At 48.4% G+C, this 22,634-nt stretch overlaps 1 protein-coding gene across 5 annotated transcripts in view; it reads right to left on the bottom strand.

The window, feature by feature from the left end:
* Positions 1 to 22,634, bottom strand: part of GMDS (GDP-mannose 4,6-dehydratase) — a 519,944-nt gene that overhangs the window by 456,746 nt on the left and 40,564 nt on the right. Inside the window, exon 2 of one of the 5 annotated variants that reach the window (XM_055080169.1) lies at positions 122 to 402. The exons of the other annotated variants lie outside the window; for them this stretch is intronic. The gene's annotated coding sequence lies outside the window, so the exon portion shown is untranslated. The remainder of the gene's footprint in view (positions 1 to 121; positions 403 to 22,634) is intronic. 5 annotated transcript variants of the gene reach the window in all.

Below are 22,634 nucleotides of genomic sequence, written 5' to 3'. Positions count from 1 at the left end.
TACAGCCCTTGCTCTGTGACTGGTCACAGGGTTGCAGCTGGTACTTATAACTATCTTCTCTCACTGCCCATCCATATTCCTTTGTCTTCAACAAGCACCTCAGCCTGTCGTGGTTCTTTACCTGGTGGGGTGACCGAAACCTTCACTTCTGAAGGGTCTGGGACATGAACAGTCCTGCCTGCGTGGCTTTGCTGTGCTTTTCCACTCTTCCACTGCGGAGCAGCTGTCCAGCCCGGTGGTCAGGGTCAATCACTCCGCCAACCCCGTGACACCCTTCTGGGCCTGTTGACTCAGAGGCCTGAGGAGCCCAAAGTGGCCGGTGAGTCTTAACTTCAGTTCAGTGGGGTCACTGCTGTGTCTCCTGCTGGAAGCATCCCTCTCTCTGGAACTGAGACCTCTAGGCTGCAAAGCATAAGGTCACAGGAAAAGAAAAAAAAATTTTGCTGATGGGTCACCAGGGGTAACAGTGAGGGGTGCCACTGTCATTTCTATCCCGATTCCTGGACCCATGAATCCTTATCATGGAATAAACAGCACAAGGTGGAGCAGATTCAGAGCAGAGAGGGCATCCTGGGGAACCGAGCCCCAGCTCTGCAGGGGACAGCCGCTCTGTGACCAAGCCTGGGACAGGCCATTCCACTGTTCTGTCAAGTCGGCTGCTCAGGGGAACGGGGAACATGGTGAGCCCAGTGGCGTCCACGAGCCTGGCCACGGCGGCACCTCATGTGCTGTGAAGGGGGTGCCCTGAGCAGAAGCGGTGCCGCAGGGAAAGCCGCGACGGGAGAGAGGAGCTCTGTGCGTCCATGCACAGCGGGGCGGGCTCGCAGGGAAGGCAAACCCATACCCCGAGCGAGCGTCTAGTGCAGTAAACGCTGCCCTTCTGTGAGGGAAGTGGTCCAGAGCAATCACAGTGCTGCCAGGGAGCTGACTGGTCATCCGGGGGACGGTGCCGTATCAGGGGCCCAGTATGGTCCCTGCTGCCAGCAGACTGGGCTCTCAGCCTTGGTGAGCACAGACCCACGTTGCTAGGCCCACACATCTCCCCCATCCCCGCCACCACGGCCACTTCGCTCATGAGCCCGTCGGGCGAGGACAGGGTGGCTGGGAAAGAGGCTGACCAGGAGCCACAGGACGGACCACCTGTCCACTCGATCATGAAAATCCTCCTCTGCTGAGATCACCCTTCGGTGGGCACTCAGATGGACATCATATCTTCCTGGTTCTGCCCATTCGGAGAGGTCCATCCACATACCTCGTCCTCACACTGCCTTGTCACCAACCTTCCAATCAGGTTCCTTCCAAGCCCCTGACCGTCAGGCCAAACCACTGGCCACAGAGGTAGGCCAGCACATAACTGCACACCTGGCCATTCTTCCTTGCAAGCACGGGGAACCGCCAGGCGCACAGCTCAAAGTCCTGCCCGCCAGGAGGGACGCCGCTCATCACTGCTCCTCCCAGGAAGGGCCACGGTGCCGCTCGACCCCCGACCTGGCGGGCTTACAGGCCCAAGTCTTCTCCTCCTCCATCACCCACCACCGGGAGCTCCTCAGGAGGCCACAGGCGGAAGGCGGTGAGGGGGCAGCGTAAGGAGGTGGCCCATGGGGACTCGGGCCCCTTCTTCACGTGACTTCTCTGTGCCCCCAGGCCTGCTCGGCCCACCTGCATATCCCGGCTCCAGCTGCAGACGGGGTGCTGTCGTACACACCCAGCCTCCCGGCCGATGGAGCAGATAAGACCCGGCTCGGGCTGCACGGTTAGCTGGCGGGCTGTGGTGAAGTGCTCAGCCTCGACTGGGGGCCAGGAGCAGACCAAGAGCTGCTTCGCGCGCTTCTCAAGAGGAGAGGAGTTTTCGGTGGGGCGTGGCGAGGCTCTGCTGGTCGGCGCCTGTGCTGCGACGCAGCACTGCCCACCAACAGCTCCGAACTGCATCCCTGCCCGTCCCTGACGTTTCAGGGACGTGGCGTCTGCTGGACCGTGCGGCCCAACTGGCAGAGGAGTGTGCGCGGAACTGGACGCCCTGCAGCGCCTCCCCCTGTTCTGGGCCCCGCTCAGAACCCGCAACTTTCCCGACCGCTCGGTAAATGGGCCAGAGTGGCACACACAGAGGAAGACTACATTACCTCCGAAGTGCAAAGGGGCTGACAGGTGTGTGTCTGCTGTGGCTGTAAGAGGGGTCGGACGCAACAGTCTACCCTTCACCTTCGGAGGGTATCCTGACGAGCCCGCGCCGCGGGACCCGAAGGATTTCACTGCGGTAGAAGGCCTCCAAATTGTAGTCAGATTTCTCTCCCTCCCTGTGACGTGCAAACGTCTCACCACTGAAGTCCAGAGCACGGGACGGGCCCAGCAGCATCTCATCCACGTAACAGACCAGCGTGGTGTCTCGTGAAGGGAACGGGGGTCGAGATCCCGGCCCACTGAGCTCCGCCCCGGGCTGGAGAGCTGACACTCCCCCGCGGCGGGACCGCGGCGGGGAACCAGCGGCCTTGGCCCCGCAGCTCGCTGCTTCTGGCTGGCGGCCCTCACCGACAGGTGTAAAGGAAAAGCACCTGCCAGGGTCAGGGCTGAATCGCAGGGAAGGCGCTTATGTGCTCACGCCTTGTGCAGCAGCTGCCAGCAGCCCCACTCGGCTGAGCTCACAGTAACGCCCTGGCGCCCCCAAGACCCTGAGGCTCTCCGCGCAGGCTGAGCAGGCGCGGTGAACGGGGACTGACCGGAGTCACCTCCTCTGGCAGAGGCGCGAACTTCCACGGTCCCCCCAGGAAGGCGGTGTCCTCTTGGGTCACCATTTTCCCCAGGAGAGGTGGTTCTAGTAGTTTCCACTTGGCCTTTCTCACCATCACAGCCCTCACTCCGCAGGTCAGGGAACCAACGTGGGGACTGTCTCAGCCGCTATGTCTATTCAAGCAGGCATTCCAGAGTGGGGGAAATAACCCCAGGATGCACTCAGGGACCCGCTGGGCCCACCGGGAGGGGACCTAAGGGAAAATCCCATGATCATCTGACCTGCGTAAGCCCCTACTCTGACCAGTGACATTTGGGGTCTCCTGGAGTTAGTGTCAGGTCAGGGCCAGGGTGTCCTGGAACTAGGATCAATTCAGAGCCTGAAAAACCCAACTATTTCCTTTTCCCTAATACACAGTTACCCTAGTGAAAGGCCGCAGGTCTCTCTGGCCAAGGCTGGGGACAGACTAATGGCACCAATTTCAGGCAGAGGGCTGGGGTCCCTCCTCGAGAGGAGCTGGCCTCCCCTCCGTCGGAGGGCTCTGGGTCCACAAACTGGCTCCAGTCTGCGACCTGATTGAGGGATGTGACACTGTCTTTAGGATTCAGGTCAGACTTCTGTCACTTGACCTAGAACAGTTCTGCTCACACAGTGGCAGCCGAGGCTGGGCAGGAAGGGTCCACGACAGCACAGCTCCCCTCCCTGGCACCTTTCTCGAGGGCCTCCTCTCGCCCTTTGCTTTCCCGCGTCCCCTCGTCTCCCCTCCCACCCGTCCCCGTCCCCGGAGGAGCCGGCGCAGAGGCAGTCCTGATGCTGCAGCTCTTCCCACGTCCCGCTTCGGCCCCCGGAGCCTGCGCAAGCGCAGGGAGGGGAGAGGACGATCGGTTCCGCCCGCCACAGAAGGCCCGCAGACCCAAGCTGCCGCCACGCCCGAGAGCGGCACCTGCACACATCAAGCCCTGAGGTTGGTGAGCAGAAAAAATAAAGGGAAGCAGAGGGTCACTCACTGCTAACAGAACGCGAGCCTCAGCACGCGGGGCCTAAGGTCTCATCGCTCTAAATGTGAAAGAGCCAGCACCCTATGTTTGTTCATTGTTCAGAGACAGGATTCTCTGTAGAGAAAGCCCCAACTATGCTTTCAGTTCATGTACCACAAACTGAGACCTCTACGATGCTTTCTCTTCTCTTTGCTATATTTCCTGAAGTTGAATGAATCAGTTACTTTCTTCAAATACTAGCCAGAACACATCAACTGCTTCTTTTCAAATAAACTCTCAAAATGGGGCAAAGTAGATGCCAAATAAGGACTCTGTTTCTAAATATAAATTTAACAAAACCACTGTAGGCAAGATCAAAATTATTAAAGGAACTCCCCTTCTGAATATTTAGAGAAAGAAAATGTACTCTCAATTTCCCAGGATTTCTAAGTCTTCATAGGCAACAACAGAACAAAAATAATAATTTATATTAAAATTCCATCTGAATATATTCAACTGACAAGACACAACGTAGAGATTAGGAACTATATCATGTGAATACTGAGAGTTTAAGTAGTAGATAGAAAAGAGTGTTTGAAAAAGACACTGAGAGTCAAAGAGAATTTGTGGATTTCATTTTAGATTCCACCATCAACTTTATAGGGGGAAAAACTAAAACTCATTCACTTCCTTAATATCTGGGATAACTTCAAACACAGGCAGTGTTACAGTCACCAGACATAAATCGGGGACAAGTTAGGACCGGCAAGGCACTCTGAGGAACTGAAGAGTAAACCACACTTCTATAAAGGTGGTTCCAGCCAAGGTGCAGCTGATAGAAAATCGGCTTAAAAATCCTCACAAGAAGGGCTTCCCTAGTGGCACAGTGGTTAAGAATCTGCCTGCCAATGCAGGGGACACGAGTTCAAGCCCTGGGCCGGGAAGATCCCACATGCCGCAGAGCAAATAAGCCCGTGCGCCACAACCACTGAAGCCCACGTGCCTAGAGCCTGTGCTCCACAACAAGAGAAGCCACCGCAATGAGAAGCCCGCGCACCGCAATGAAGACCCAATACAGCCAAAAAATAAATAAATAAAATACATAATTTATTTTTTAAAAAATCCTCACAAGAAACAGCTCGCTCAACAATAGTACACCTAACAGTTTGAAGCAACTCCCGCACACCCCCAAAAGAGGCAATATAGTTTTAAATCTGCTGGAAAAACAGAGGCACCAAGAAGTTTATGACCACAACTGCAACTCGAGGAGGCCATTGAGAGTAACTTACTTTCCCCCTTAGTTTCATGAAATAGTTGCCAGGACCTGGGATCTTTAACTCACACCCCTGCTGCAGCAGAACAGCATCCACAGATACAGACTCAGAGGGAGACAGGCACAGAGAGAGCTCAGTCACGTTGAAGACGGCAATTCTGGACTCCCGCTCGCTGCCTGGACAGGATGTGCTATATGATGGTATAACAGAGGCTAGTGGACCCCATCTTCTCGGTGTAACTGTAAGAAAACCGTGTTACTTCCAGATTGCTCTAAGTCCTTTATCCTTGTTACTGCATATTCTAAACTAAGCAAAAAAAAAAAAAATTTTAAACATAATTACATTAAAGACTCACCCATTTGTCCAGTTACCTTTTTTGGAAGACTTAAACTCTAAAAACCAATACACATCAGACTAACAGAAATTACTACTTGTAAGTATCTATCAATCAAAATGATAGCATTACAAGTTGCAAATCCACAAAGGTAAGGGAATTCAGGAACTCATGAACCTCAGTTCAGGAGTCTGTGTTCTTAATCTGAGGAGTAAAGTATGAAACTGTCCCACAAGTTTCAAGGGTCTCATGAACTTATTAATAAATAATGGAACGATGAGCTCTTACCCACATTCAAATGACAATAAGTGTAACAACAGAAGAGGAAGAGGGGATGAAGAAAAATTTAATTTGTTCAACATGGAGCCCCTCTGGCAAAACAAAATGACTTGTGCAACACTCGAAAGAAAAGGGGACGGGGAAGGGGGAGAAAGGGAAGGGAAGGGGAGAGAAGAAAAAGGAATGGTGGGAGGGAGAGAGAGAGAGAGAGAGGGAAAGGAAGGAAGGAAGAGGGGGGAGGAAGGGAGGAAGGGAGAAGTGGGCATGCTCACTACACGCCACAAAGACCAAAAACACGGCACAGAGAGGATTATTGCAGAGTCAAGGGCTATGACTTAACACACACACACACACACACACAGCTTAAAATTAATAAGCAAAATTATGACGAAAGTGCCAGAAACCACAAAATACACATCCAGGAATCTTGGAACAAAAGATGGGAAGACAAGGATTAAATAAGGATGAGATTAAGGCAACAAGAAGAAATCTTTTTATGTTCAGGCTGGGAAATGACCAAAGGTAATCATCGTCAATACCATCATGACCAGTACTTCCTGACTACATCTATCCGTGCTATTTGCTGGGCAACAATTCTCCATGGGTCTCTCGCGTTTTTACACATCTTACAAGCAGAAGTACTGCATGTCCTGCTGTCCCAAACTGTCTTTTCAAGGATGTCTGTACAGTGATCAGCTTTGGAAGATAAAGTATCCCCTCCAGAATAAGCTTGCTTGCTGTCCATCATAAAAGACTCGGGTTCCCTAAGCTCGGGGCTGCTTTCCTGTAAGTAGCCCACTGCACACACGGACCTCGCCCTCCGTCTTCATGTCCCCTGCAAAAATAGGGGCTCAGGCAAGGAGAGCAGGAAAATGTGACACCTTGGTGACTTCTATTGGTGTGGGTAATAAAGCCTTTTGTCTCTGACCCACGAGTCTTAAGTCTTCTACCAGCTCCCAGGAAACCGGCCAACTAACGTGTCAGCTTGTAAGGAGGTGAAATCTCAGACCCTTCACAGTGCTGGAGAGCAATGAGCATTTTAGAAACATGATCTCCTAAGCATCCCATTACCATAAAAGAGAGTACTTCCATCATTTCCATTCAAAGATATATTCACTGAACAAATATTTATCAAGTGCCAGTTATGTGCCAGGCCCTGTTCTAGGTGCTCAAAATAGAGCTGTGGAAAATCGTGAGGAAGTCCTTAACTTCCCGGAGCACAGACCACCAATGACGATGAAATCAGGTACAGAGAACGTAGGGCCCTCACCGGGGTCAAGTGAGCAATGCCTGTGCGTGGTGGAGTGAGGACGCCCTGGGAAGCAGGGCCCCCCCCCCAGGGCCCACCCCTCACCCACTGCACTACAGGGCCTCCCACACTGTGGTGATCAAGGGCCCAGCCACGAAGTTTCCGAAGATCAGGGCACCTAGGATCATCTGGCACTACCTCCCACTAAAAAAAACAGGACTCCTGGAAGAAATATCTGATGGTAGATCTGGGCAGCAGATTGTTCCAGAAGGGTGGAGAAAACAAGAAAGTATCCAAGAGTACTGCAGCTGTACCTGAAGGACTCTGGAGTAACCTAAACAGACTCCCAAAGAGGCCAAATTTCACATCGTTGGTGATCACTGCGATGGATGGAAACACACGAAATGTGGCCATGACATTGTACTTTTTAAAATTCCACCTTAACAGGACGTTAGGTGTTATGAGATAAACCGTGTCCCCCCAAAATTCATATGTTGAAGTCCTAACCCCCAGTACCTCAGAATGTGGCTGGATTTGAAAACAGGGCCTTTAAAGAGGTAGTTGAAGTAAAATGAGGTCACAAAGGTGGCCTTAATCCAATATGACTGGTGTTCTTATAAGAAAGCATTAGGGTACAGACAACACAGATCAAGGGAAAACCACGTGAAGGCAAAGGGAGAAGACAGCCATCCACGGCGAGATGAGTGGGTGAGAGAGTCCCGGGAACGAAGTCCACCCTGCCAACCCCGATCTCAGACTTCCAGCCTCCAGAACTGTGAGAAAAGCAGCGAAGGGCAAAAACGACACAAGAAAGGGCAGAAAAACAACTCAAATGGCAGACAAATTGGAGCTGTTTTCTCAGACTGTAGAATTAAAAACAGATATCTTCCCAACGCTGTAGAAACCCCAAAGAAAAGACGGTCTACATGACAAAACACAAACCTCCTAAGCCCCACGTGAGGCAAGGATACATTAAACATAAAAACCAAGAAGGCAGAAGTATATCCAAACTCACCTGCTACGCTGGCCATTACAAATGAATTTAACTCCCCTCTATTAAAGATAAAGTCTCTCAGATTAAGGGAAAAAATAAGATACCACCTCTCAAAATAACCCGATCTGGTATATATCCAACAGATAAAAATAAAGGAAAGAGGGAGTAGCAGTATTAATATAAGACAAAGTAGATTCAAGGCAAAAGCATTAAGTGGAACAATGATTAAGATGTAACAGTCATGAGTTTCTATGTCTCAAATATCACTGAATTGAAAGAATAAGAGGCAAAAGTTATGAGACGTGCATGGAAAATAGTCCCACAAAAACCTAAAAGCGCTAGAAGAGCACACACCTCTCCATCTGGTGTACTCTGTAGGAAAAACTGTAAAAGCACGGAAGATTGGAATTACATAATTGATCAAGTTAATGGGTTTGTATCAGACCTTGTAACTCATCTATATCTTCCTTTTAAGCATTAATGGAACATTTATAAAAACTGATGATATATCAAGACACAAAGCAAACCTCAGAAAGTTCCTAACAAATATAAATAGCACAAAGCCACAGTCTCAATTACCAAAGCAATAAAATTAGTAACCAATTTTAAATTTAAAATATTAGAATTTTTTAAATACTACACTAAGTAATTCATGGAACAAAAAAAAAAAACCAAACATGCAATTCCAGGTTTTTTTTGTTTTTTTTTTTTTGCGGTACGCGGGCCTCTCACTGCTGTGGCCTCTCCCGTTGCGGAGCACAGGCTCCGGACGCACAGGCTCAGCGGCCATGGCTCACGGGCCCAGCCGCTCCACGGCATGTGGGATCTTCCCGGACCGGGGCACGAACCCGCGTCCCCTGCATCGGCAGGCGGACTCCCAACCACTGCGCCACCAGGGAAGCCCCAGGTTATTTTTTGAAACACAAAGTACTACTTATCAACACTTAGGAAATATAATCAGATATACTCCAAAGAAAATGTATGGCCCTATAGCCTCTTATTATTAAACAAACAAACAAAAATCTTCCTGTCCACTTGCTGACACCTACAGTTTCTTCCCAGAAAAGGGGGTGTGGGGGGTATTTTTCATTTACACTAAGAAATGAAACAAGTTAAAGCACAAGTCTATAGTTTAAGATAACACACGTCAGAATGAACCAGTTTTAGGCCACCTGCACCAACGGCTGGATTGATAAAAGTAACCCCAGATGCTGTTACAGGGCGTGAGGTAAAGAGGGCATGGATGCAGGGAGTCCCAAGTCTAGAAGGGTTCAAGTAGAGGCTGAGGACAGAGCAGAGTGTTTAATGTGGATTCATTTTCCTCAGTGTTAAGTGCTCTAATCCTAACCGAGGGGGCATAAGCTGAAGCCACACAGGCAGGCAGTGCAAACAGGAAGGTCTATTTCACATCAGTTATGCATGGAAAATGAAGCCACCTGAAGGCTCGTGCAGGCTGTGGCCGCTGGCAGTTCTGATGATGGAGAGCAAAAGGAAGTTTCTAGGTTTGGAATCGCTGCAGTAGCAGTTTCCGTAAGGGAAATAAACCCTGCTTCTGAGATAACAAAATGGACACTTCCATACCCACCGGGTATTCGGCTGACACTGCATTCAATCAGCGTTAGGAACAGCTAGCATACCTCAGGCTAACTGTGTGTTAGGAACTGGGTAACTGGGTAACTGAGTGTGTCAGCAACTGGGCAACCCCCCTCATCCTAAGGACCGGAAGGGGAGGGTGGGCATTGCCAGATTCCCCCGGGGCAAAGTGAGCTCCACCGGTGGCCAAAGGTCGTGTAACTAGCAAGGGCGCAAGTTGGATTCCAACCCCAGATGTCAATACATCCAGACTATTAAGTAGCACTATGCGGCTTAGTAGCAGGTTCCAGAGAATTACAGCCTTCTTGCAAACACTAACTGGTCACGGACCTCGGACACTTTCCCTCGCTCAGTAAACACTTGTTGAGCACCTTCTGTGTTGCTGAAGGTTCTGTGCTTCCATGCTGGAAGCTCAGAGTTCTCAAATCTCCAATAATGTGAACAAGTGTACTACCCACTTCAGAAAGTTTAGGGGATTAAATGAGTAAATGCTTGCAAACATACTTTTAAAAAAGAACAAAGTATTTTTTCCCATTCCTTCCTGTTAGGGTATTTTCAGGTCTTACATAGAAAAACATGGAAATCCATGTTCAAACCCACCCATTTCATTTTTTTAAAACTATGCCTGCAGAATAGTTCACATTATTCTAGATGAAGCTTCTTCTGTTTTAAGGGTATGATCGTCCTACTTTTTTTAAATTTCATTTTCATCTCAAATACTGTTCACATGGTCAAAGAACAGTATAACAAATGGGAACAGAATTGAAAGGCACCCACTTTTTAAAGGCTCCACAACATACTCAAAATACAGGAAAGAGAAAAGACCTGCAGCTGGGGAGCAAGAACCCTGTGTGCATCCTGCCCGGCCTTCCCTGCAGAACAGGGAGGAGTCTCTGCCCACCCACCCACACCACCCAGAGAACCTGACTCGGGGTCACAGTCACCTGGGGACTGGCAAAACGGGAACCACAGCAGAATATAATCACTTCAAAGCCTCCCTCCCCACCGCTTAGGATTCGCATGGTTGGCCAGATTTGGAAACCTAATAAATCATCACATTTTTGCTTCTTGAAAAAGATGTTTTAGTTATTAACATTAGTTAACTTAAAAAGCACTAATTCAAAAAGAGAACAACACATCTTCAGCAGTGTAAGAATGGCAATACCTTTAAATACTAAATTTTATTATGAATTTCTTCTCTGAGTTAAAAAAAATAAGTTAAAATCGATTCCATAACAAAATATAGAAATGGCTCAACTGAACGTGTGCAAGCTAGGGAGCAAAGGAGGCACAGTGTGTATTACACGTTACTCAGTGAGACAGAAATGGACAATAAACTGAATAAAAGACTCAGTGAGACAGAAATGGACAATAAACTGAATAAAAGAAATATACAAGCAAAGATGGAACACAGCCAAAGAGCTGGTAAAGGAATGGCAAGTTTAAGGTGACTAAAATATCATTCGCCTTGAAGAAGACTCAGCCAATTTAAGCAGATTAAGAATAACAAAAACATGGTTCCTGGGCTTGACAGAACTAAATCGGAGTATTATAGAACTCCAGGAGGAAATTCACTGCCAAGAATGTCCACCACCTTGGCCTTGAGGAAGATCCGTCAGTTCCATGGCCCTGCAGATCTTCCTGAAGGAACCAAGGCGGGTAGAAAAGGAGGGCAGCCCGGCACCCTCAGGCTCCACGAAATACAGCGACAGCAGCTACATCACTGCATCAAACTCGACGCCCCATCACACTCCCACCGTGACACCCAAGCCTCGAGGAGCAGAGCTGCTGAGAAACGAACCTGTTGTGTTTCAACACACACACATAAGAACAGGCACATGCCCTCTCAATCTCCCATAAATCGAGCATCCATTGGGTCCCTATTAACAGTAACAGTAATGATTATTTTACATCCAACACTTACACGCCCCTTGAAACATGCTCTAAGCACTGTATACTCATTAACTCGGAGGCCACGTGCACAAGCTGTATCGTCTCCACCTGATACGGCAGTGCTCTTTCTACCCCCACCTTACAGATGAGGAAACAGGGGCAACAACAGAGCAATGTTCCCACCAAGCCGCCCATGGACATAACCGCATCACACAGAAGTTCCTCAGAGTAAAGATGCTCCGATTTGTCCTCACGCAGCTGATGACATCAGACGTGGCCTCCAGGCAAAAGCTGACCCTGGCAACCTTTGACCCTGAGGTCCCAGGCTTCCCCATCTACACCCAGAGCTGACAGCCTCCCCACATCAGCCACCCAGGATACCAAGTCCATTCCTGCTAATTAAAAAATAGTATCAGAACAGACTCTGCTTCACTGTATCTGCTGATGAATTACATATTAGCAGTGTCCTTAAACATGTTATCCAAATTTTTTGTCTAAAAATTTTATCTCACTGTTCAAAGAATTTTAAGTGCTAGGAAGCTACAACAGGGCAATGCAACAATGTTTAAAAACACAGATTGCTGAGGTCAAAGGCTTGGGCTTTTACCAGCTGTGTGACTTCAGCTAAATCAGTTCATTTCTGCCCCTCATTTGTGAAGTGGGTACAAGCCCTCATGAAGTGGGGCACAAAGCTCCTAACAGCAGCTGGTGAACAAGCTAGTCTGACGGGGACGATGGTGGGTGGGGAACAGACCAGCGAAGAAGCAGAGGATGTGTCTGCAGAAACCAAAGGGCAGTGGGTCACCTCGGGACCAGCTGCAGAGACAGACCAGATCTGCCAGTTCCGGGTGGGGAGAGGGGACCGTAAGAGCCCCAACGGATTCAGGAGACCGGGGGGCGGGGGGGACAACATGACAATCTAAGGAGAGATCCTTCTCTCACCGCCCTCCTCAGAAGCCCACCCCTGCAAGCCCAGGGAATGAAGCGGGGGATTCGTCTAGAAGCGATGGCTGAAGTCCCTCCCCCAGGGCTGGCCCCTCCCACCAGGCTCCACACAGCTCTGCACACAGGCCAGGAGTGGGCGTCAGGCCAAAGGCCAGGCATGGAGGGGACGCTCTGAAAAGCTGTGGCCATCGAGGCACACGGAGGAGTAGGAAAGCAACCTAAGCAGCTAGAGGGCCAAAGGAAGAGATCTCTGATTTCAGAAAGTTTGTGGGCAGGTGGCGGAAAGGACAACAGGAAAGGGTACAAAATAAACGGAGCTGGACCAGAAGGGCAGCTGTGGTAGGAAGAGGCACATTTTCCTCTTTGGAGACTAAAGAGGGGAGGAGCCATCCAAGCACAGTGAGACTGTGAAGGGACGGAGGTGTGGGATGGGCTTGATCTCAATAAAGCAGGAAAAGGACATTTTGCTAAAAGGGACGGGCCTGTGTGAAACCCAGAAAGATGAGGAGAGCACAACAGATCTGGAGTGGTGGCTATGAAGACTAAAACAACTGGACAATGACAGAAGCACAGCTGGCGCCGTAGTCCGGATTTAATAGAATTTCCCGGTGATTCCCCCTCCAATGTCTGAACGTCCATATGCTGACCTTTCCCCACGAACAAGGATGTTCTGATGCCAAAACACACCCTTGGAAACACATTGCAAGGATACAAGATAACGCACACCATGACTAGGCACAGAAGAAGAGGGACGCGATTGTCAGAAGAGAGCAATTTGAAGTCTCTCGGCGACCTTTCATTGAGTAGCTGCCTTGTGCCCGGCATGGGGGGGCGGGGGGAGCTCTGCTCTCTCTGTGGGCATAACAATGCGTAACAATGTTGCTTGTCTGCAGGAGCACCGCCCCTTAGCCCAAGAGCGGAGAACAAATGCAAACCGCCACAGCGCACACAGAAAAGCATCACGACAGCAAAACACACGATGTATCCTAGAGCAATTCCAATTTAACTGTCAGACAACTCCTTTATTTAAAAAAGGCAATCGATCTTCATAATAAAAAATTTAAAACTTGATTTCAAGAAGTTGTAGTATTAATCCACAGGAGTACAAAAGGGTTATTTAAAAAAAAAATCATTCTAAGGTTCTCCATTTTGAAATTTGGATTGACTGCCAAAGTCAGTAAGATCAATTAAATTCTCACTTAAAAACAGAAATGAAATTTCAGATGGTACACCCATCCGATTACACTAAAGATGAAAAAAAACCCTACACAGGAGTGGCACAATTTCTTGACAAGGGCCAATCATGAAACACAAGTTCTCTGCAGGTAGATGAACTAAGGAATTCTCAGTCTGTGGTCTGAATGGCAGCACCTGGGCATGTGAGGGCCGCTCAGGGGTATATGGGCCTGAACCAACGATGGCCAGAGAATGGTCAAAGCTGGCCACCAGCACAGGCAGAGATGCCAGAGGCTAGGCAACATCAAGGCGTATTTCAAAATATCAAAGGCCCTCTCTTTCTGGGGGAAAGAAAAGAAAAAGAGGGTCAGGATCTCTCACCTTACAGAGCCCAAATCAAAGACACCTGGGTCCTTCCGCAGAGACTCTAAGGCTGCAGAGAGAGGTACACACCAGAACTAATCGGTTTTCTCAGCTGTCCTCCGGACCGGGGATACTGCCAGAGTGGTAATCACAAATTTCATAATGAATCTTGATCTTTTTCATCATTTGAATTTACTAAGGAAAAACAAGCGGTACAAGCAAACACAAACGGTTTGGAAAACACAGTTTAGGAGCTAAAAGCTAATATGAAAGTTGCGTTTTTCCTTTCCTTTTTCTCATTGCCTTAAGGAAAGGACACTGTGAGATCCAGCTGCAGGGCTGCCCACACACTACACTTCGCCACTTGAGGAACTTGTTCGTCTGTAGGATGAGTTGAGACATAGCACATGCCGATTAAAATACAGAGCAGGACGCCACTCTGGAACAGATCACAGCTCACGTGGACAAAACCTCCCAGTCATTCCGAGAGTTTCCAAGATATTTCATAAACAAAAAGATTTCTTTCTCCGATGTTCCGAAGGCATGAGAACCAACTGGAGACTCCCAGAAGCCTCCTTCATGAGGTATTTCCTCTCCAAGTCATCTGTAGCAATATTATGTAAGTCGGATCTATGAAATTCCACTTTTAAAAGGATTGATCAAAAGGTTCATGGGAGCAAAGAAGGTAACACGTCTCAATTCTCAATTCCCACCCCTCTCTTCCAACTATGTCTCTCCTGTCCCTAAATGGCATCTGCATTCATCCAAATGATCAAACACACACTCAGGGTTCACCGCTGCCTCCCTGCTCGTCACTCCCCACGTCCAATCCATCAGCAAACCCTATCAATCCAACTTCAAAACACCACACACGTCAGTCTCTCCACCTCCCGGCCAAGACTCCTGTCCACTCCACCATCTCCTCCTGCCTGGACCACTCCACCAACCCCCTAACTGGCACCTTCTCTCCCACTCTTGAACCCTCATATCCATGTGGCACAAGTGATCTTCTTCAACTATGAAGGAGACCCAGCACTGTCTTGGTCAAGGACATGTGCTCAAGAGCACAAAGCCAAACCAGGATTTGAATCCCGGTGTGACTCCAAGGCTTTTCCCAGGTTCTGGAAAGTGCTCATCAGTTAGCTCCTCGGTGAAGTGCGCAAGGATACATCCCCGCGGGGGGGGGAAAGAATGAACGTCGAGCCGTGTTACAGAACAGCCTTAAGTTTTTTAAGTTGATGTCAAGAATAACAATATCCTCCTGCAAAACATGATCGCTGCCAGTGCAGCAGACTGCACAGATCTGTATCAGCACGGTGCTCTCATGTCCACACATCACCATTTGTTCCTGAAAGTACTGCACTCTTGTAATCGCATATTCTTTATATTATACAATAGTCAAACATGTCGATCAAAATCACTCCTTCTAAATGTGTGTCCATTCAGATATCAACTTGGGGGATCCAACAATGTGGAAGAATTAAACTACACCTCCGACCGCTGTCCGGAGCCAACAATAATGATACTCTGACAGCCGTTTTATTCATTTCCACAACTAAACTGCCAAGATTTGTACTACGTCCCTCCTGCTAGCATCAGTCTACCCACCCTACATGCAGGTTCCTTCACCTGTTTCCCAGATGAGTAATAAAGACACTCAGAATTTCTCCCAAGACAGAATCAATGCCTCAGCAGAAAACTCCAGCTGCCGCCCTAGGACCATTTTTAGAGAACTGGGGCCAACATGATGTTATAGCTATTAAACATATAACTCAGTTCCCTCAAATCTCATCAGCCTATGATTAAAAACGAAGCCCCACTCAGGTGTGGGCACACTGGCCCACACGGCTCTAACTGGAAGGTCTGGGCCTGCACCCTGAGGTCGGGGGGAGCGCACGCGTGCTCACCTTCTTTCCTCTCCTGTTCGACCAACTCCCCACCTCCCTCCAGCGCCTCACATTGTTACCGTTCCCATTTTACAGATGAGCAAGTGGAGAACTAGGGACATTTAGTAAATACCTGTCAAAAAATGAATCCATTAACATACATCTGTTAAAATTTTATTCTGTTAAATACAGGATTAGATCCTTAGCAATGATTCTCAAACTTGGCTTCAAATCACCAAAGCTGCCATTATTGAAGCCGCCAAACTGGCCCCGGAAATCAATAACCTTCACCGTGTAAAAACCAAGTGTGCATATAGACAAAAACATGCAGGGAAAGTAGGAAAACGAAACCTGCTCATTTTTAAGACTTGCTGGGACTGCTGTGATGTTTTATTGTATGATGTTATGAAAATATTACTTGTACAGCAATTCAAAAATCACTCGTTTATGTTATTGGAATGGAGGCCTGGGCCTATCCCTTAAAAATAGCAAAGGTACCAATTAATGGAACCTGGCATAAATCTACCTATTTAGCTTAGCTGATTGCCAAAACAAGGTCCAGGGCACTGTTTAAACATTTCCACTACAGCATCAGAATGTGTGAAACAAGCGAGATGGAGGGGATCTGTAAAGAGCCCCTACAGTTCCTTCTGCAGAAACAATGTGTTAGCTGGTCTTCCTAGAATAAATTAAACTTGCTAGAAGAACTTCAACTCTGTATCTGGTATCCCCTCCAGGTACCTTCAAGCATTTGGTCTAATACACACTGAAGACCACTGTCTAATTGTGTTTACTAATTTAAAGAAAAAAAAATCCATTCTGTCAAGCAAGGACTGAAAACTGCACAACCGCCTACACAGATTCACATGTCAAGATCTGAGTAATCAAGGTGCAGGACTAAAACTACTGGCAGATACATACTGAGACTCTCTAGTTGCTAGTGTTTTAACCCAAATGGGCACCTAAAAGAAGTTTTTACTTTATTTGCCACATTTCAGAAATAAATATATGTACAAGGATATTTATTTATATATAATGTTATGTGTACAGTAAATTAGATACTTTCAAGTAAAGGTGAAGTCTACTGTTAACCATCAATGATACCCTATGTTTAGAAACAATAAATGCTTTATAAACTTTGCCAGATCATTAAGATATCCTACACAATTCCTCCTCTTTGGTTTTACCACTCTTTATATCTTTCTTTATATCAGGTCTGCTTTACTGATTTTGCAATGGCATCATTTAGGGCCCGAGATATTCTTCATTCCAAGCCAAGTTCATAAAATAAACGGATGAGTAAGTTGGGTTGAGCCGGCCCTTTCTGTGCTGGCGCAGGAGAGGACGTGCCTCCAGCTGGTCAGCCGGCTGGGGCCAAGGAGGGAACTGTACACCTCTTCAGATCCCGCTCCAGCGCCGCCCTGCTGGTCACAGCGCCCAGACGGATCTACAACACGCTTGGGAAAGAAGTTCAGTTCTTTGATTCATCGCCAGACAAGCATTCCCAGTTCTCTGGATTTGATCCACCTGTGGCCCCATCAGTTGCAGTCACAGGCCTGACTCTCATCCCAGGAGACCTGAGCCACTCCTTGGAAAGATACCAAGCTCCTAGATGAAATACAAAATGGAAGCACAAAAATGCCTTGCAGTGTTCCTTGGAGAAAACACTCATATCACCAGAGATACACTGTTAAGTGCTTGCCATCCATCAAACCCACCTCATTTTACCCACCCACAAGCCTACGAGGGAGGTACCAACACTATACCTATTTTTTGGAAGAGAACACTGAGGTTCAAAATGAAATTCACGAAGCTCTGCCTAAGATGACATGCCAAGTAAAAAAAACAGTAAAGGGCTTCCCTGGTGGCGCAGTGGTTGAGAATCCGCCTGCCGATGCAGGGGACACGGGTTCGTGCCCCGGTCCGGGAAGATCCCACATGCCGCGGAGCAGCTGGGCCCGTGAGCCATGGCGGCTGAGCCTGCGCGTCCGGAGCCTGTGCTCCGCAACGGGAGAGGCCACAACAGTGAGAGGCCCGCGTACCACACACACACAAAAAAAAAAAACAGTAAAGATTAATACACCAGGCTGTGCCTTTACCTGCCTTTCTTTCACTGTAAGAGATCATATAAAATGGCATCCACATTACAAGGGAACAGCGATGGTTTTCAAGTGGAAACTGCGTTATTTAAAGGGATGGTTATTTTTAAATGCTTTCGATATGGTCAATTACTAAAGAGCAGAAAATTAAGAATTTAAACCAGCACTCCTGTTTCAGCATCAACGAATTCAATTCTCGCCTCTAAGCCACTAGAAGATAACACCCACAGGTCATCTCCCCAGAAGCACAGAAGTCGAGGCTCCATGCTCCCGCAGAGCTGTCAGCTCCATGAGGACACCAGCAGCACTCACCCAGGCCCCTCGACCGCGGACAAATTACCCACCTACAACTCAGGCGGCCAGGAGGCCCCACTCTTGGCAGCAAGATGCCGGTTTCCACCGAGGAGGGAAGATTTAGAGTCAGGGAAGGGTGGCGGCACAGGGCCTGCTGCACAAAACGGGACTATGGATTTGACTATTTTACCCAAATGCTCAGAATTCGCTCCTCAGACACAAAGTTCAATTTAGCTAAAACTCATCAGTGGTCAAACATAAGTAATTTTAGCTTTTCCATATTTAATACTTCACTTCCAAAACCAAAGGTAAAGCTGCCTACAAAAATAGTATCCAGAGCTTTCTTTTAGTCTCTGCAGCTGCCTCACTGAAATGTCTGAAACTGAACAGTCACATAATCCACCTCCTCCCTGAGCTCCCCAAGTGCTCTCCTCTGATATGGACCGGGGTCACTACTGAAGTAGGAAAAGGTAGTAAGAGGTTTCCATTCTTATTCTTTGCAGCAATGGAACACTTCCCAGGTAATTTCAACTTTAAAGAATCCAACAAATAGTTATTGCCTCTCCTACAATGTTTAAGATTCTTTACCAAATGCTGCATGGGTATCAAGATGAGCAAGTCTCGGTTCTCAAGGAGCTTAATGTGCCAAATAAGGGGAAGCTGATAACCCCTTAACTCTAACACACTGCGGAGGATCCGAGGCAGATGAGGGCACATCTGGGAAAGGAGGGACCAGGAAGCTGTCCTCAAGTACCTGACACTTGAGCTGCGTCAGGACGGATAACAATAGGGAAAGCAACAGGGAGAGGCTCCCACCGGGAAGATACCCCACCAGCAACGATGTGGGCGGTGAGCGCGGTGAGGGAGGGTGAAAGAACAGCCCACTATCCACTGTGGCCAAACCTGTGATGACCCTGTGGAAGGGCTAGGATGCCAGGCCTGTGACTCAGCTCACAGTATCAGCAACAACACTCTAAGAAAACAGACCTCAGACTTCTGTGACCTGGGGGAGAGTGACCCCAGGAAAACGAATGGCATGGCAAATCCCCGGTGAGGGTTAATGAAAACAGACAGGAACAGTGGTGCTGAGAAGGGACAAGGACAGATCAGAAAAATGAAAGGGACAGAACATATGGTAATAAACTGGTCTGGGAAAAGGGAACAGAAAACCATTCAAAGGGAACAGATGTTTTGAGCTTCAGTAAAAGGCAGACAAATCAAGCTAAAGCAGAGCTAGGAGCCGGCGGGGGAGGAGGGGCGGTCGGGAGTGTAGATGTTTCTTCTTACCCGTGCAGACTTCAAGGTTTGGGGAGAACAGCCGGTAGAGATGTCAAACGAACAACCATTAACACAGGCTAACGCGATCTCCGGAGCATCAATTTTCCAATCCATAACGGTGACTCCCAAAACTACATGAGTCTATTGTCAGAATCAACTGGGGAGCCTAGTCCAAGCAAAGACCCTTGGGAGCTACCTGGTGGCCTAGTGGTTAGGATGCTGGGCTTTCAGTGCCATGCTCCCAGGCTCAATCCCTGGTCGGGGAACTGAGATCCCATAAGCAGCGTGGCACGGCCGGGGGCGGGGTGCAGGGGCGGGAAGCAAAGACCCCAGCCCCCGCCCTGAGAAGCCCTGACTAACTAGATCTGGACAAGGCCCGGGGACCGGCATTACTCAGAAGCCAAGAATGGGGTCCTTGCTCACTCTGCAGTTCATCACCTGCTGCCTCCGTGGTTCTGAGGATACTTCCAGAACATACTCCCTTCGATGGCGCGTGCAGAATGAGAGGCTCGTCCACCTCTCCAAGGGCTGGAAACGCACTTCCACACCTGAAACCGTTATCTCTCGGTCTATGCTGTACCGGTCATGGGGATCGGCTGCGCTGCTCCACCACAGAACCGTGGTTTAGGACTACACGTGCCAATCCCTGCAACTCAAAGGTCAATTCTGCTCAGACGTCCTGTGACCAGGATGCCTCGCGACTCCACGACTACTAGGCTGATGACAAGGTACAGCAAGCCGTCCTCTTTCTCCGCGATGGAGTCCGGTTATATTACGGGATGACCCGCACGATCAACATAAACCTTCCACAAACTTCAGTAACCTTAATGTATATTTCAATAAACGTCTTTCTACTTCAACCCCCCCCCACCTCTTCTCCTTTGCGCCTCAGTTTCAAGACAGAGGTGACGTCACTAAGTCAAGAAGGCCCCTCAGCCAAGTGAACACGAGACAGGAGGGAAGGGGGCAGGGCACAACCCTTAAAGAATGATGTAGCCGTTGAGGACACGACATAAACTGGTGAGAACTGATTAGGTCCAAGATGGCAGAAGATTCAGCTTCCACTAAACCTTGAGCCTCATTATACGCTCCCTGTAATACATCAGCTAAATGACACACCCACAGGTGCCATGTCAGTTCTGAGGCTGACCGTCAAACACCAAGAAGTGGGCAGTGGTCCAGTCCGTGGGAATCCCCGCCCCTTCCCCAGCACAGGTGGAATACTCCTCCCCCTCATTAGCCTATGAAATCACCCAGCCTATAAACACTAACCACCCCATATATCAGGGCCGCTCTCACCTTCTGAGATGGCCCACGCTCTGCCCATGGAGTGTGTATCTCCCAAAGTAAACCTGCTTTCCCACTTAGTTCCTGGGGTAGGGTCCCTTGCCTACCTGCCTGTATCCCACACAAGCATCCTACAGTAATAAATCTACTTCTTGCCTATCACTTTGCCTCTCACTGAATTTCTTCTGCGCTGAGACATAAAGAACCTGAGCTTCAGTAAGTCTTGACACCAGGTGAGTGATTTTAACTAAAAGACAGTGGGTTCAAGTCCCAGCTCGCGGGTTCGAGTCCCAGTCTGGGTTTTGGCTGGGTTCATGTCCCATCCGAGGTACAACTGGGTTCTAGTTCCATCTGAGGTGTGTGGTTTCAGAAACATTCAACTTGCAACTTTTAGGAAAAGCACAAAAGGCTCTATATTTTATATTTTATTTCTAAAGAAAATAATCAGAAAGGGAAAAAAAGAGCAAGTGTGGGATGAAAACCTGATATTACAAACCATGGGAATTTTTTTTTAATGTTTGTAGTAAAAGAGCAAACACAGTTAGTATTAGAGTAGGCTTAGCCCCATCTACTGCCAGTTTTCTCTTGTTAAAAAAAAAAATTAGTAAAAGACAATCTTTGACACACTCACTGCACTCTCTTTATACAACGCTTCTGTCTTAATTCTTTCAGTTATCTTATCTTACTATGCAGCTAATCTCATTATCCTCATTCCTACAAATGAGGAAGCCAACCCTCCGACAAGTTAAGTTTTGGTTCCAGGTCTCACTTCCTGTACGGGGCAGAGCTGGAATTCCCGCCCAGAGCTTCCTCAGGGCGGTGTCCTTGGGCCCGCCTCGATCCAGGAGAGAACGTAAAGGTGGGAGGAAACCAGCTCATCCTGGATCCCACCTATGCCCAAGTTCCCTCACTTTCCCTTACAGGGCATCTATTTGTGTTTTCCTGCAGAGACCGGGCTCCCTCAGGAAAGAGACAAGTGTCACTCATCGTGACGCAGCACCCGTCACTGCCTGCCGCACAGATGGCTGTTAACAGTGTTGTGAAGGAACATGGCCAAGCAGTCTGCTAGGGCTTTACCACGGGCTCTCGTGGCCCACGTGCCCACGGCCTAAAGGCGGCTCTGGAAATGAACAGAGGCATGCTGGTTGACACAATCACTGGGGTGCTGCTGGCACTTAGGGGGTGGAGACCAGGAATGCTAGAAGCACTGCAACGCCCAGGACAGCCCGCATGGCTGAAGGCTGTCCTGTGTCCCTCACAACTTTCAGAAGTCCTGCTGGATGTTCCTGTGCAGAAAAACAAAAATTGTTTATAATTACCTGAATGCAGAACCTAACTGGGTTTTTGCATAAGCACAAAGTATGTGCTACAAAGTATGTTAAGGAAAACTACTACTTTATGCCAAATTTAACCAAATTAGACCATTTCAAAAACATGGTGACACCAACATCATGGCCGCTAGTGCTTGCTGAGCTGCCACTATCACCCACAGATGTCTCAGTCTGCACCTGTGGCCATCACATCGGGACTCCACGCTAGGGGCAGGCGGCCGAGTGCCTCCTCGTGCGTTCCCGTGCAGCAGCCTCTGACATTTATACGCAGAAACACAGATTCTCCTGACAGACTGCTCACTTCCCTTTTTTTCTCTTGGTTATAGTAAAAACATTGTACGGACTTAAAAAAACATAATGTGTGTCGTTAAGATACGTTATCTTATCCATGAATTTCATTTTAAGATTGTAAAGGCGTCAAATATACATGAAATGGGCACACGAACCCCTGAAATAGTGGAAGCTTAGTGAAAGTGTTATTAAAAAAGGCATATAAATATTACCTGTCTTTCTCAATTCAGTGTGATGCAAGTCAAGCCAGGTAGTTCCCACACCTCAGGAAGTCCTGACTTAATCTCAGCTCTGTCAGCAGTTTGGACGGTGTGCGTGAGGTGAGGCACCCAGTGATCAATGCACTTTTGTATTCTACACACACCA

This window comes from Physeter macrocephalus, chromosome 18 (assembly GCF_002837175.3).
Source record: "Physeter macrocephalus isolate SW-GA chromosome 18, ASM283717v5, whole genome shotgun sequence".
Lineage (NCBI taxonomy): Eukaryota > Metazoa > Chordata > Mammalia > Artiodactyla > Physeteridae > Physeter > Physeter macrocephalus.
Note: the sequence above shows the minus strand (reverse complement) of the source record. Positions and strands in the feature narration are given on the sequence as shown.